Here is a 15,869-nt window from a genome sequence, read left to right as displayed (position 1 = left end):
TTTGACTTTCATTCTCCATGGTTCATAGAGGAAGCAATTTAACATGCTAAGTTGCACTTTGAGTGTTCCATAAACCTGCATGCTTCATTGGGAGCTGTGAGTTAAAATTCCAGCTCTTTTGAACATCATCCAAGCCACTGGGAGTTTTTTTCCTTCTATCTTTTTATCAGATGACTTTTATATACAGAACCATTTTGTAGAGAATGCTTTCATTTTTGAAGTGAGCACCATGTTGACCTGTTCTTCCATCAAAGCCACCAGAATCAAGGTAAGATAGCCTGCCAGTTGCTATCTAAATTCTTAGGGAATTTTAATAACAGATTTGTCATTCTATTCATTTTATTTGGATGTCCTACACTAATCATTTAAACGCCTATGTTTCTTAGCACCTACCTCAAGTCTTCCACATTCTCAATTTCTACCCTAGTTAAGTGGAACAAAATCATTACCTGGGAATTAAATGGAAAGTAGATCTTAGTGAATGTTGCCTTCCTGGCTTCTTAGATGACTTTAGGTTTTTAGGTTTTTAGCTTTGTAATTTGCTCAAAAAAAAATGGATGAAAGTAAAGAGATGATAAAAGGTTAGAAGCAGAGACAGTGAGGGAAGACAAGAAAATGAGGAAGGGGGTTCAGAAAACACAGGTTGGTCATGATCATGCACTTTTGGAAAAGCAAAGTAAAAGTAAACCCCAAGAGAAAAGTTTACCTGGAACTATGCTGTGAATTTTTAGTGAAGAAATGAAATCACATAGTATTGCCTAGGAGTGAAATACAGAACGTGGGGACAAGAAGTTAAATAAAGGGTGGCAAAGGAGAGAGGTGAAAAGTTGGTTGAGATAGGTACTGTGAGGTAGATTACATGTAGTAAAATGTTAATTGAGCACTTTTTAAAATGTTGGGAGAGAAATGGAATGTTCATAAATCCAGAGAAGGCTGACTCTAGCTGTATGATGTTCTGAAGGGCTGTAACTGTTACAAGCTTGAAATGTCAGAAATTATTATTTTTTTAATCTTGGAGGTCTTAAGTCCAAAATATCAAGGTTGGAGCTTCCCATTGCAAGGTTGGATGAGAAAGGGTGAGAATTTCCTTCCTTGCCACTCCCTGACTCTTGGTGGTTCCCATCAGTCCTTGATGCATCTTATAGATGCATCTTCTAAGCTCTGTTGCCAGTCTTCTCCATGTGTCTGAATTTGTAGACTCTTTTTGGAAGGAATTTTTGTCTTTGACTGTAATATCCATCTTGATACTATGATGATCATATCTCTGTCTTAAATTAGTAACATCTACAAAGAATTTATTTCCAAATAAGGCTGAAGCCTGAGTTTCCAGGTGGATTTGAACTCGAGTGAAGTCAAAGATTTAGTCTGGCTTTAAATCATTTACCCTTAAAAGAAGCTATGGAGAGAGACATATAGATTCAATGCACACACACACACACACACACACACACACATACACACACAGAGAGGGGGGGGTTGGGGGGGGGACAGATTAAGGAAGGGAGGGAGAGAGGGAGAGAGAGGTGGGGGAGAGGGAGTTTTCACACACAGGTCTTTCCTGGTTCTGTACAACATATCAAATACATTGTGCATTAGTTTCAATATGCTATGGATATTCTTTCATATATGGAATAGGGCTAAGAATATAAATGAAACTTAAAACCCCTATGGTTCAGCAAGATAGAATCAAAAGAGATGAGTGATAGTGGAATCAGGGCCCCATTATTCTGGAGGAATGAGTTTTTCTGAGACTTGTATCCAGATTGACTATTAAAAGCTAATCACTTTGTGGCTTGCTTCCCAGATCTTCTACCTTTCTGCCTCTCATTGATGAAGCCACAACTCAGATGTCAGTTTTCACTAGTAACAAGCAAGTTAAATGTATACAGTACTGGATGCCTCCAAAGATGAACTCGTGCAGTCATGCCTCATAAAAACAAATCCTACTGTATGTGCAAAGAAGTCCAATAGCACTCTCAAGTTGCTCATGTTCTCCAACCACATCTTAGGATTTGGGTTGAAACATATTTTTAACGAAAATGGGATAGCAGAACATAACAATTATGTTAGCAAAGGAAGAAAATGGGCAGGTTTCATGTCATTTAGATTACATTGTATCAAGGCTGGGGAAAAAAGCTTCCCTTATGAGATGTGTGTACTGATTAAAAATTCATTAGAAAATCAAGTAAATAGGATTCATCCTAACCAGTGATAGGAACTAAGTCACTTCTTCTTTACATCTGTTCTTCAGTACATGAGCACAGATGACCCAAGCATGTAAGCAAACATGAACTTCATGTTATCCTTCATGTCTGGGCAGGACCTCAAGGGTGGCACTGACTGGATGCTGTTCTTACACAGTATGACTCAGTGTTTTAATCCAGAAAATTTAATCTAATGAAGAATCATCACCAATGCAGTCACTTATGCTTTTATCTTCTCCTTAAAAAGAAAACAATGCATGCACAGTGTTTACCATAAATACAATCAGAAAACCACTGTTGACCAAATGCACAAGGATTAAGCTATCAAATTTCCAAATGGACTCATATGTCACTCTCAAATGAATAGAATTACATGGCTTTGTGAAGACAGAGGTTTTACTGTATGAACACAGTCATGGCATACTTGGTAGAACTTGGTCCCAGGTTTTGACCAGTGTATTCCCATTCCTCACACCCAAATCCACCATCAGAAGTGCTTCTAGGAAATGCAGCAGGATCTACGAATGGTCAATGTGGTAGCCTCAGGTGCCCACAGCATACTTGTATCCTGGATAAAATGTCTCACACATGGGGAAGAGAATTAGTTTTAGATTACTGTCAACTGAAATGGTACTAGAAGAACACCCTGATCTAAAACTTCGTCTCATGCTTGTCACCACAGAAGATTTCTGCACCAGAGTTGCAACACTCAAGGAACAAAGGCACAACTAGATATTTCTGTCCTTCATTATTGTCGCAGGATCTGTTGTGTCACATCAGTAATCAGTAATCGTTGAGACCAGAGGGACCAAAATCTCCCTCTAGGTAGGATGACAGTGACTGCATCCAGAGAATTCCAAATGAAAGTAAAAGTGCAAACAAAGTTATGTCTTCTCTGATCAAGGACCATAAGAGTTGATGTGTGGGAAGAAGGTCTGAGACTATGGGCCCCTTGAAAGTAAAGTGTGCCTCCTGATGCTGAAACAAAATAGTCATGTCCACTGTTGTGTTTTCAGTCTGTGACAAGCACATCCCTATTTAAACAGATATTGCCCATCCCTACCTGATAAGCTAGTGGCAATTGATAGCTGTTGGCAACTGATGCCTTTTGGAAAGGGGGGAATCAATTTTCTTCAGGGATATGGCCCCTGACAGGCTACCCATGCTCCACTAAATGGCCCTACACATACCAGAGCCCAGTGGACTTCCAAAAGAGACCCCATGAAATTGAGAGAGGAAAGTTGTGCGAGGAATGGGGGAAATTGGTGGTAAGGAGGGAATGGGGTATTGACTTGACTAAAACACATTACATACATGTATCAAATTCTCAAAGAATTAAGAAAAACCTGAATGATTACCTAACATGTGGATAACATGATGATATTACATAATAAAGTCCCTGAGCATCTGAGGTACACTTCATTTCAATCAATATTCTAAAAAGAACTAAGTACAGCTAAAATATTATTTTCAATACAGTGTATCAGTTGACAGTTAAACATAAAATATATACCTACATAGACATGGGAGTTAGGGTGGGGTTACTCTGACTTTCTGAATGGCTCCTCTTCTTTAAGGCATGTGATTTAGTGACCGATGGTGTTTGGTATGAGTGTTCCTAAGAATGTTAGTACATATTAGTACATGTTAGTACTGTTCATATTTAATACATAAGAATTTACTTTAAATGAATTTTAGATTATGATATGGTAGCTCTTATGATTCAGTAATGGTTCAGACCAGAGGGACCAAAATCTCCCTCTAGGTAGGAGCTTAAAGGCTAGAAAAGATGTTCTAGGAAATTTCTGTTTAAATAATGCCACTGTTTCCAAGTTTAAATCAATAAGCAAAATTATTATTTTAGCATTTTCACTTGCTATTACAATTTAGGAGGCCTGACTGTAGCTTGTGTGGGGACAGTAAGCATGCTTTCCTCTGGTGATTTTTGAACAGGATCCTTAGTCACAAAGCATTAGCAAATACATGAGATCATATAAAATTCTGGTGTTCTTAATCAATGAGAAATTTGTAGAAAAGATCATTATAAGAGTCTACACAAGTTGATAATATCTGTAGATTGATTCCTTTTCTTTTTATAACATTCCCTACATAGGTATCTAGAATCTCAAAAATCAAATGCTTAGTAGAAAATACTATTGTGGTAATAATAAAAAAAATAGTTTAAGATCAGGCAAGGTGGGATGTGCCTGTAAGACAACACCAGGAATGGAGGCAGAGGCAAGAGGATCATGAGTTCAAGCCCAGCCTTCACAACATGAGTTAGAAACCAACCTCAGCTACATAAGAACCTGTCTCCATAAACAACAATAAAAAATGCTTTTCTATTTATAAATAGAACTTCTCAAACCCACTAGTTGCTAAGAACTACTTGCCTAATAATTCCTCCACAAACATATCTTAACAGTTGAAAGGAGAAAAGAGGGCTGAGATTATGAGAGAGCTGCAGGAAGGAGTGAAGTGATGTGCTTCTATCTGTTTCCTCTGACTGAGCCTTTCCTGTCAGAAAGGGGTAGAGGCTAAAGAAAATATAAGAGGCCCAAAAGTTATAAGACTTGCAAGGTACCCTTCCTGAGGTTATAAAAGCAGTAATCCATTGCTGGGAAAGGAGGCTCTACAGAGCTGACTGTAAATAGTACAGCGCGCTCCAGGGATACAGCATTTACAAATTGGAATTATCACCTGTGCTGAAGCAGGCTTTCTTGCTGCCTATACTTCCATAATCAATCTTGAAAGTAACACCAGTAAACTTAATGGGCCCACTAAGGCAGACTTGGGTGAATTGTATCTCTAGCCTGGTATCGATGCCTGATCTGTGGTGCATAGATGTTCCTTTGTATCTTTATAGAAAAGGCCACAAAACATGGCTTATTTGACTGAGAATATTATTTCCCTGCATTTCTTTTCATGTACTCTTTCTTATGATCTGAGAACTTCAATTATTTGTGCCACTGTATTTTGTTGCTGAAACCAATAGTGCCAAAAGGCAACTCACCAATATAGCTAAGTGATGTGATAAAGTTAACCCTAAGGCTCAAAATCTGAAAACTGTGTTTCTATCATTGTTATGCAGAGTCTCTCATTATAATTTTTTATCATTTATCGCCTGTTGATCTCTGACACTGAACTATATAGACTTGATGAAGGTAAGTAAGTATCTTGATCACCTTGCTCACCATTACACCTCTAGAGCCTCAGAGTAACTTATAAAATAGATAGACCACGGATGCTGAATGCATGGCCACGTTGATTCATTGCCCGAAACTTTTGATATAGTCCCTTACAAAGAAGCTCAGAAAATGCTCTTTGGGGAAGTAGGTGTTGGGAGAAGCTATTTTCTTGCCATTTCAGGTCACTATTAGTTCATAAAGTGTTTTAATTTTTTTCCTTTCCATACTTAATCTATGGTGGTGTTTCCAAACCTTTTTATGTGTTGTTTTTATTTTTATCAGGTTTGGATTTGAAGCAGAGTTTAGGAGAACTATATAGTTTAGGAGTTTGAACAAAGGAACCCTGCATGAGTAGAAAAGACTGTCGAGTGAGAAAAAAAATCAGTGCCAGAGGAGGGCAACTTCCTATGAGGTCTTGGCTAAGGAGGCTCCACCAGCCGTAAAGGTTGGGGAGACTTCTGTTGAAGGCATGCTAGAATCAGGTGGCAATTCCTCTTTGCTGAAGACACTGTAGATTTAGGTTGTAGGTTATGGAGAAAACTGACTGAGACTGAGCAGCAAGTAAGCTGCTTCTATGCTGGCTGGGTTTCACAGTGACAGAAAAGGCATCATGAGGGCTGCTAGAGGACAACTGGCACTCATCTGCCCCTGTGTCACATGACCTCATGAGCAAGCCCATGAGAGGCTACTTTATTCCTTGTTTAAAATTCTTTCCATGCTGAAGTATTTGTGATGTAGTGGACTCCTTGATCATCATAATGTCTTATATTTGGCTATTAAGGCTCTTCTCTGCATGCTTAGCCATAAGGTTTTCCTTCCTCTGTGTTATAGACCCAGGGCTATCTTCTATCATTTTTATCCTGTTCTCTTCATTGTTCACATTTTCCCATGGGCTCTGATGATCTGGATCTCAGCAAGGGCTCTTTAGCACAGTTCTGACTTCTACTATCTTTCCCTTGAATCTTGCCAGCTCTAAGAAACATAAAGGTAACATCTCCGTCTCATTTCCCCCTTTCCATTTTTCTTGTAAAATCTGAGTTTAATTCAGAGGTTTATACATGTCTTCCACCCACCCCCACTGTAATTCATCCATTATGCAGTCAATTATTGCTAGGAATTCAACTCAGCTGCAGTTGCACATCTGTTTTATCTCTCATAGTAAGGCCATACATTTATTTATTTATTTATTTATTTATTTATTTATTCATTCATTCATTCATTCTTTCACATATTGCAGCATGGCCATTGTTTGCTCTCATGCCCTCTGGCTCCAACTCACCCATCTCCTCCCACACCTCCTCTCTCCCTATCCACTCTTCCTCTTTTTCCCTTCAGAAAAAGTCAGGCATCCCAGGGATATCAACCATATCAAGTTGCAATAATATTAGACAACACCCCCTCATATTAATACATTTGAAAGCACAGCTTTTTTTTACAATCTTTTTCTGTGTATACTACTTTAGGATGTTGCAATATATTCACTAGCCATCAACCATTTGGGGAACTTCTCCATACCCGGGAAGTGGACCACATTTATCAAGTAGGTATATCACACTGATTTCTATCCTGTGGGGGAAGATTTCTACTCTGGGATTCCACATAAAGTTTTTCTACTCTCACAAATCTTAGCCCTAGTTGCATGTCTTATCTAACCCATAACAGGGAATGTATACCTACCACTACATCAAGAAGGCACACCATTCTACACCACAGTGGGGAAATGGCTATGAGATTGTTCCTGGATATGTTCTATACCCAGACATATTTACAGCTGTTACATGTCTCATTGCCTATCATGAGAATCCAAGCAACCACTCTTCTATACTCACTGTTGGCTTTATTAGTTGTCTGCTCTGCCACCAACTGTATTATATAACTTTTTCTAGAGAATGATGAACAAGTATCTGTTCATCACAGATAGGACATTGATGAAAGACCTAAAAACTGATTCTATTCAAGTATATCTTCATGAGCCAACAGGTTTATTGAGAGTTATTACAGGAGTATAGATGAGGGGATATTTATGGGATCACAGTTACTCAACTGCAGCTATACTGTCAAAAAGTACACACTAGCATGAGTGACAGTTGCATCTCCTGGTACTCCATGCACAATTTGGGGGCAGTTCCATTAACCATGCTCCTTATTACCTTGGCAAAGGGCTGTATGAAACTTATAACTTTCTGGCCCTCCTGAGTCATGTATGTTCCCCTGGTCTCTTGAGTACTATGGGCTTACCTCATTCCTTTATATAGTTCTCAATAAGTAGTAGCCACTGTATTTGACAAGGTGGATATAGACCTAGACAACCTAGACATAATCAGATATATATATATATATATAGATAGATAGATAGATAGATAGATACACATAGAGAGAGAGACAGACAGACAGACAAAAACAGACAGATAGAGATGATATTATATAGAGATATTATATAGATAGAGATAATGGGGATATAGATATAAATCTCCCTTTCTGCAGAGGGCTCTATTAGTACAGGTCTACAGTAAGCCCTATAAATAAGAAAGAACATAAGGATGCTGCTTGACACAGTGGGGGATATCACTGATGGAACCAAGATTGTGGGTTTGCCAGAATGAGAACAGGAGAGATAACAGAGTTTCTACAACTTCATTAATCGGGGCAGTAATATTAGCAGTAAAGTGATCATGTTCAGTTGATGATTTCATTTGTTCTCAGAACATTATATTTAGAATCATGGTTATAGTCAATTGTCCTATGTTCCCACCCGTTGCTGTGATAAGACCCTCTGAGCAAAGGAAACTTGAGAGAGGAAATGATTTATTTGGATTATTATTATTATAAATGATTTATTTGGATTATTCTTCCTGACCATAGTCCACCACTTTCTCATATACTTGTAAGCTATTGCCTAGCTATGGTACCCTCTACAGTGGAATAGGCCCTTCTACAACAATTAATTGTAAAGGCAATCCCCCAAAGACATGTCCACAGGCCAATCTGACACAGGCATTTCCTCAATCAAAGCTGACCTCTCAGATGACTTTAGGCTATGTCATGTTGACAATTAAAACTAATTAGGACACTAATAGAAGCACTGCAACACTAGTTACTACTGAGCAAATACACAGACCCATGGAATGCTGCTTGTCACCATTTAGCTTCTGGTAGTGACTCAGTCATTTGCATAGATCACTTTGCTCTTACACATTATTTGAAATTGTAGTTTATATATTGGAGGAATACTTGACAAGAGCAAAAGGAAGAGTAGGCAGAGTGCTGATGTAGAGTTACAGTAGTTCATGGGAATGAAAACAGTGGTCCTTTATAGTCAATAAACAAGGAAGTAGCCAAAATCTGAAGAAAAGAAAGAAAGAAAGAAAGAAAGAAAGAAAGAAAGAAAGAAAGAAAGAAAGAAAATAAGGAAGGAAGGAAGAAAGCAAATGGACAGTAGTAAAAGGGAAGCGTGAGTAAGAAGATGACATTTATGGAGTAAAGAGTCTTGATGTAGCCAAAGGCTGATAGACACAAATCGCAGGGTATTGTCTGCCCAACAGTTTTATACTCTTATCTAAAGTGGTTTGAAGGCAAGATATCTCATCTTTCCCAGATCCTGAGAATCAGTCCAGAGAAAAGAGAGATGTTCAGAGAAGGCTTTTGTCTGACACAGCTCTTACCTTGGCAAGCACCATACTGGAATACATAAAACATCACAAGCGGTGAGACAGCCACTAGACAAGAATTGCCTCTTTCCATCTACAGACAAATTGCTGTCCAGAAAAGGACACACTTGCAGAATAGTTGACTGATTATATCTGCCTAGACAGAGTAATCAGCCCTTAATAATTCTGCAGCACTAAGGTCTGTCAGATGATCCTGGGCCAGAAGGCAGAAGAACAGATGCTCCAACGTTTTATAGTATAGGGACTGTCCAGGTGTTCATAAGTCTCTATAAATTGGCTAAGTTTTAGAAGCTATGCTTTGTGCTTCCCACAATTTTAGTTAACTCAGTCATTCTGGATTTCTGACAGGGTTGAAAACTTATAGTCTCATAGCCAATCCTGGCTATTTACCTTGAGAGAAAAGATTTGAGTGGATGGTTTTTAGCTGACATTCATTCTAAAGCCAAGGAAAAAGCCAGGTTCAGAACTAAGTGTTAGGATAGATGACAGAGGTTCTGGTTAGTCAACAAAATGATGGACTGGGTATTAGGACTATCTTGTACCTCACTGGTACAAATTGGCATAATTATGCTCTAATTGTATTTTGAGAGAAAAGTTTTATTTTAACAGGAAGGGTGATATGTAGGAGGAGCTAAGGTGGGAGGAGTACCGAGGGGGAGAGAAGGAGTAAGGAGAGGAGGAGATGAAGGAGAGGAGAAGCTAGGTGATGAGAGAGAGAAAGAGAGAGAAAGAGGGGGGAGACAGGGAGGCAGATGTTCACGTGTCTCCACCAGTCAAAGATAGTTGATATATCTAGGTTGGGTATTGGGTTACACTTCTGATTGAGCATTACCAAACTTATAAAGCCTTTGATTAGCATTTTTAAAAAATCGTATAAAAGGAAAAGGGGACATGGGATAGGGGTTTTCTGAGGATGGGGGGTTATGGGGAAAGGGGATGGCATCTGAAATGTAAATAAAATATCCAATAAAAAAATAAAATTTTAAAAATGCAAAAAAAAATAAAAAATAAAACATCACAAGCAAATTCATAGAAAAGACGTGGAGCAAAGTCCACTTATTATGTTTGTATGTGTGATGGATAAGTGTGATATCCTGTTGGTGGGGTCCTAGTTCTCTCAAAGGCACGCAATCAAGGAGAACCAGTAAACATTATTTTGTGTTAATACTCCAACTGGCAAGCTCCATAGATAGTCAGGTCTCCCAAAGAGTGTGTACCTATGAGTAGAACTCGACATCCAAAAAAATTCAAATACCCAAGTTATCATCATCAGCCTAATTGCCAATAACTTATGGTTCTGTTTATTCCATTTTTTGCCCTGGGTCAGCTTAAAAAAAATTTCTCCTTTGACAATATTCAGACAGATGTGGTAATGTGAGAATAAAGAAAAATGAATAATAATTAAATGCCATTATACTTTTAAATTTTTATGAATTTCTGACTAAATCTTTTACAGTAAGTTTAAATCATAATAATGCCCTTTTTGTGTTTCAAAGATATCATAACACCATGGTATAAAATAGCAAACAAAACATGAGAGATGATTCAGCAGGAAAAGAAGCAAAGCAAGGAACAAGGCTGGAGACACAGACGTTATGCTATGAGTGTGAAAGCAAGTTATGATAGTAGGAATTTGGCTTATACACAGTACACACAACTAAAATAGTCCTATATAGGCCAGGGGAATACTGCAGGAAAGGTGCTGAAGCCAGCCTGAACTCACAGAAAACTGCAGGGGAAATGCAGGGGTGGCTTATATTACAGAACTCAGTACAACATGGACCACCATTGCTAGAATATGTAGGCAGATCATAGCAGTGCAGACACTAAAGCAAGATCCTACTGTTTGGTAACTCATTGATGTTTTCATAATCCACACAATGGAGACCTCCTCAGAGTGGCCTCCAAGAACTCCAAGAAGAGCAGGCCAAAGGAAGAGTAGAGCTAACTGAAGATCCACCATGAGTAGCCAGTGTCTCAGCATTATGGCCAATTTGTGAAGCAAACTTGACCCAAATACACAGTTTGGCACTAAACCCATCTGATAATACCAGGGTTGGTTAAACTCTAGTTAAACCAAAGATGCATGGAATGTAAATAATTATTTTTTGTTAAAATCCAGTGATTCAGTAATTTTAAACAGTATTATGGCAATGCTGGACTGAAACACTTTATCTCTTGCTGAAGAGAAAAATAAATTCCAGGCAGTTTAAAGATTTAAATAAGAGTTAAGTATCTAAGTAGTGCTAAAGGGAAATATTCTAAAAATGTCTTAACAAATGAACCAAAAAGATAAAAAATAAAGTGTATTGGTTAATTGTTAATTATACTACATATATATATATTTAATAACTAAAACATAAAACTATTGATTAATAATCCTGTGCTTAGTATTCTGTAAAACAAATATGCTAAGCACTGAGATAATCATGAAGCACAGACTGGGAGATGATACTTGAATTACTTACGGCTATGCCTCAAAAGCAGCATTGTTTGTAACACCATCAGTACAACCATCAAAATGAAGTAAACAATAGAAAAAATGGCTTCATGACAAGACAGAAGAGGAAATCCTCATGCCCGACTGTCAGATGGAAAGATGTCAAATCTCTCTCATTGCCAAGGAAATGTAAAACAAAATGATAGCGAGATGCTAGCTTGTGCTTAAAAGAGAAACCAAATTAACCATCAGGCAGTCCTCTAGGTTGGTGAGAATGTGAAATGATGGGTTTTGCATAATTCTGGTGAGAGTATGAATTGACACTAGCCTGTTAAAGAATGTGATCTAGTGCGAACCAAGTCGAAGTTCACTCAACACCTCTAGTGAAGCATCACTATCCACTGAAGAAATTCAAGTGATATCATTATCTTGATATCAGACCAATGTTCAGCCTCCTTCTCTCTCTTTATGAAGCAGAGCTTAGCTGCTTGCTCCAGGAAACATTTGCTCCAAAGATGAGAGTGTGGTCATTTATTTATCATGAATTACAATTTGAGTAAGCATTTTTTTTCCAGAGTCTAGTCGGACTATGCCCACCAATCCAATTCCCTTATAAATATCGCCCAATTCATATCAGTTCTGTGTCATAGCATTATCTCCATCAAGACAGGTCATAAAAACATGTGGATTCCCTCTTCTACATTTTCCCTTTGAGGCACTGTTAAGAATCTGCCATAATGTTCATTCTTACTGTTGTTGACATAATAAATTTTGATTTTCTTTAACAAGTGCTTTTTGTTTATTCTATTTGGAGGGTAGAATTTTAGGTTATTTTCTGGGGCTATTTTGGAGGAGATATTAGTAATAAAGTTAAAGATGTGTATATAATATGGCCTAAGGAAAGCAACACATACATAAGCAGATGGTTCAAATTGTGAGCTTCACGAACTGGGAAGTCACTTTAATGAATTACAACCCCCACATTTTTAGAATGGAATAGAGTCGTTGGAAATGAATATGAACAGCATGGAATGTAGTGCAATCAAATGAATAAATATATTTAAATAACAAAATTGCTATGAACTATTTTATAAAAGTTGTAATTCAATATATTTGTTCATGGTCACACATGTATTTAAACATTAACTTAGGCTAAGTATGAATGTAAGAAATAAAAATTGTATCATTTTACTTCAGAATATTTGTAATAAGAAATTAAAAGCAATCTCAATGTTCAAAAACAAAATAATAGATGGTATATGTTATGCAGTGAATAATATGCCGTAGTTGAAATGAGTGAAATATATATATTTATATACTTACATATATAGTTATATATATCAGTACAAAAATCTTTAAGACACAGTGAAATAAAGAGAAAATAACAAAACAAGAAATTAAACAGCACGATCAATAGATGGGCTGATGAAATGGGCAGATAGTTCTCAAAAGATAAAGTACAAGTAGCCAATTAATATTAGAAGATATGTTCATCAAAGCGGCACTTGCCCCAGCCCTGTGCCACCCAGGACTACTTGACTGTCTACATGTCTCCCATTTGTCCTGCACAGCTGAAAGGCATCTCTAGAATTGCTGTCAGAGAAGCGTTTGGTTCTCATGCCTTCTTTGCAGATCTAAAAAAGGCAGAGACCATCTCTCTGGGTGGGCTGTGGGAAAGAGGAGGCTGCTGGGTGACACTTCATTTAAAAGCCCTTTTTGCAGACTTTGCATCTGGAAAGTCTTCACCAATCTGAGATTCAGATCTCAACTGGTTTTATTACTAAAGGGAAACAGTCACCATCAGAACCATTCATAAACCGCAGATGAAGTGCAGCTCTGCAGCCAGCTCTCTGAGTGGGGTGTATAGATTGTCTTTGACTGGTTGTTTGGGTTGGCGTTGGAGACAGCTCTGCGTTGCCAAGGATGAGCCTCTAACTGGACCATTGTTTCATAGAACTGACCAGTTGTTTGAAGAAACTGGCTGTAGGAGCCTCTTGTTTTGATGTGCTGTAAACAGAACTCCACTCTCTTCCCATTTCTGTGTCTGTGCCTTCTCTCTCGGAAGGACTTGGCCAAAAGCCCTGTTTGACATTTAAAAAAAAAAAAAAAAAAAAAAAAAAATTTGGAGACATGGACTCAACTCTTCAATATTCAGTGTACCACCACATCCTTTATCTTTCTCCTAAATTATTGAGGAATTTCTTTAAAATATTATGAGAGAAATAATGACTGGCTTTGGCAATGATTTTTAGGGACATATTTAGTGGTAAAAAGTAAAGCTCAATTCAATTGAAATATAAAATATTTGATAATAAAATTAACAAAGATAATGGTAAAAAAATAAAAAAAAAAATGGTTATGGATTGGTTACCATGCCACATTATTCTGAGCATAACTCCAAACTCATCTTTACAACTATCCTATAAAATAGGTGATGACTATAGTCATCACTACTACCATTTTACAGCAGAAGGAATTGAGACATAAAGATTTTAAGTAGCTTTCCCAGCATCCTAAATCCTGAGAAGGAGCTCAGTGGAACCTGGCGAATTCTGTAGTTAACTCTCATCTCACACATGAGAGAACTGCAGACCTAGCAAGGTGCAGTCACCAGGGTCCAGGAAGATGACACTTCAGGAATATCAGAAGACATTTGCTTAGCCCTCTAGCTCACTGAAGTCATCCTTGACTTTGCACTCTTGCCTCCTGATACAAGTATTTAGTACAAGATAGGTCGAGCAATTTACTTGTTCAAAACTAGGCATTTAACACATGAGCTTCAAATCTCTTGATCACTGGCCTGATTTTCTTGATTGTGAATGAATTTTTCCATCAGCTTTTTCCCTTTGAATAATTTTAATTTGCTTTATTTTTATATAAATTTAGAAACAAGTTACCCTAATAATTATATTGTAGAAGTTCTGTTTAGAAAAATTCCATGTGGAACTAAGTTTTATTGATCTCTAACTATAAAGAATTTACCAAAATGACCCTCTAAAGTGGATTGGAAATTTCTTATTTATTTTTGTGTGAAATTTTGTTGTATTCATTAGATACTTCCATGGATCATGTAGGGGATGACATGCAAACTGAGTGATGCAAACCCTTTCACTTGACCTACTGGTATAGGACAACATTCCCAATGACCATTATTCCTTCTCCAATGTTAAATACAGCTTGGCTTGAAAAGGCAGTTGGAAGCAATCCAGCTATTGTCCCTTCAGGAACTTATATGGTGGTAATTAATATTAAACAGCAGGAAACAGATACTGTAACACCTCATGAGCTATCTTCTTTGTCTCATCTCTGGAATTTATTTGAAAATTGCCAAAGAAAATAACTGCTTTTCTCTAACCAATCAGTATCTGGAAACAACAGTGACATCTTTGTCAGAAGAATTTCTTGGAAAAACCTCTCTTTATAAAATGTATTTTGGAAAACTGACCAATCAAAGTATACAAAAAAAAAAAAAAAACCAGAACTGGGACATTTAAGAAAGAGAAAAGTTTAGCCAGGTTAAGCAAATAGAAAAGTAATACTGTTCTCCATTACCTGATTTTTATCCACCCATTGTAAATGTAAGGGTAGAATCTAAAGTACCTTTGTACCTACCATCATGACACAAGTGTTTCTCTTACAGAGTATAAATACTTGCTGAAGGTCACTTTTGGGGACAATTCTTTGGATCTTTAGAAAGTTCTGAGTTTCCTAAGAATGAGAGAGGTTAGTATGATATATTCAAAGTTTTTCTTTCAAAATTTATTTCTCTTTTGGTATGGTTTAAAGGCTGTGGCTATACTACATTCATGGACATCAGTTTTTATAGTGGATTTTTCCAATTATCAATAGGCAACAAAGACTTTTGTCCTAATTGAACTTTATAAGTAATGTTATTAAGTTATCTTGGTGTGATGGTTTGAATTTGTGTGGCCTAGGAGGTCACTATTAGGAGGTATGGCCTTGTTGGAGGAAGTGTGTCTCTGTGAGGATGGGCAATGAGACCCTTCTCCTAACCACATAGGAGCCTGTCTTCTCCTAGTGGTCTTCAGGTGAAGATGTAGAACTCTCAGCTCCTCCTGCACCATGCCTACCTGTACACTGCCATAATCCTGCCTTGATGATAATGAACTGAACTTCTGAACCTGTACACTGCTATAATCCTGCCTTGATGATAATGAACTGAACTTCTGAACCTGTAAGCCAGCCTCAATGAAATGTTTTCCTTATAAGAGTTGCTTTGGTCACGGTGTCTGTTCACAGCAGAAAACTCTAAGATTCTCAGAGAATATGAACATTTGCTGAAATATCAATTTTAAGAGGATGGATTGAATATCCTAGAAATAAGATGGTACCTGCAGGAAATTCTTCT

The 15,869-nt window shown here is 37.5% G+C and overlaps 1 protein-coding gene across 1 annotated transcript in view; it reads left to right on the top strand.

The window, feature by feature from the left end:
* Positions 1 to 239: 239 nt before the first annotated feature.
* The window catches only part of LOC143441402 (endogenous retrovirus group K member 10 Gag polyprotein-like), a 60,322-nt gene continuing 44,692 nt past the window's right edge, over positions 240 to 15,869 (top strand). The window contains exon 1 of the mRNA XM_076929472.1: positions 240 to 268. The gene's annotated coding sequence lies outside the window, so the exon portion shown is untranslated. The remainder of the gene's footprint in view (positions 269 to 15,869) is intronic.

This window comes from Arvicanthis niloticus, chromosome 2 (assembly GCF_011762505.2).
Source record: "Arvicanthis niloticus isolate mArvNil1 chromosome 2, mArvNil1.pat.X, whole genome shotgun sequence".
Taxonomy (NCBI): Eukaryota; Metazoa; Chordata; class Mammalia; order Rodentia; family Muridae; genus Arvicanthis; species Arvicanthis niloticus.
This window is presented reverse-complemented; position numbering and strand designations above follow the sequence as displayed.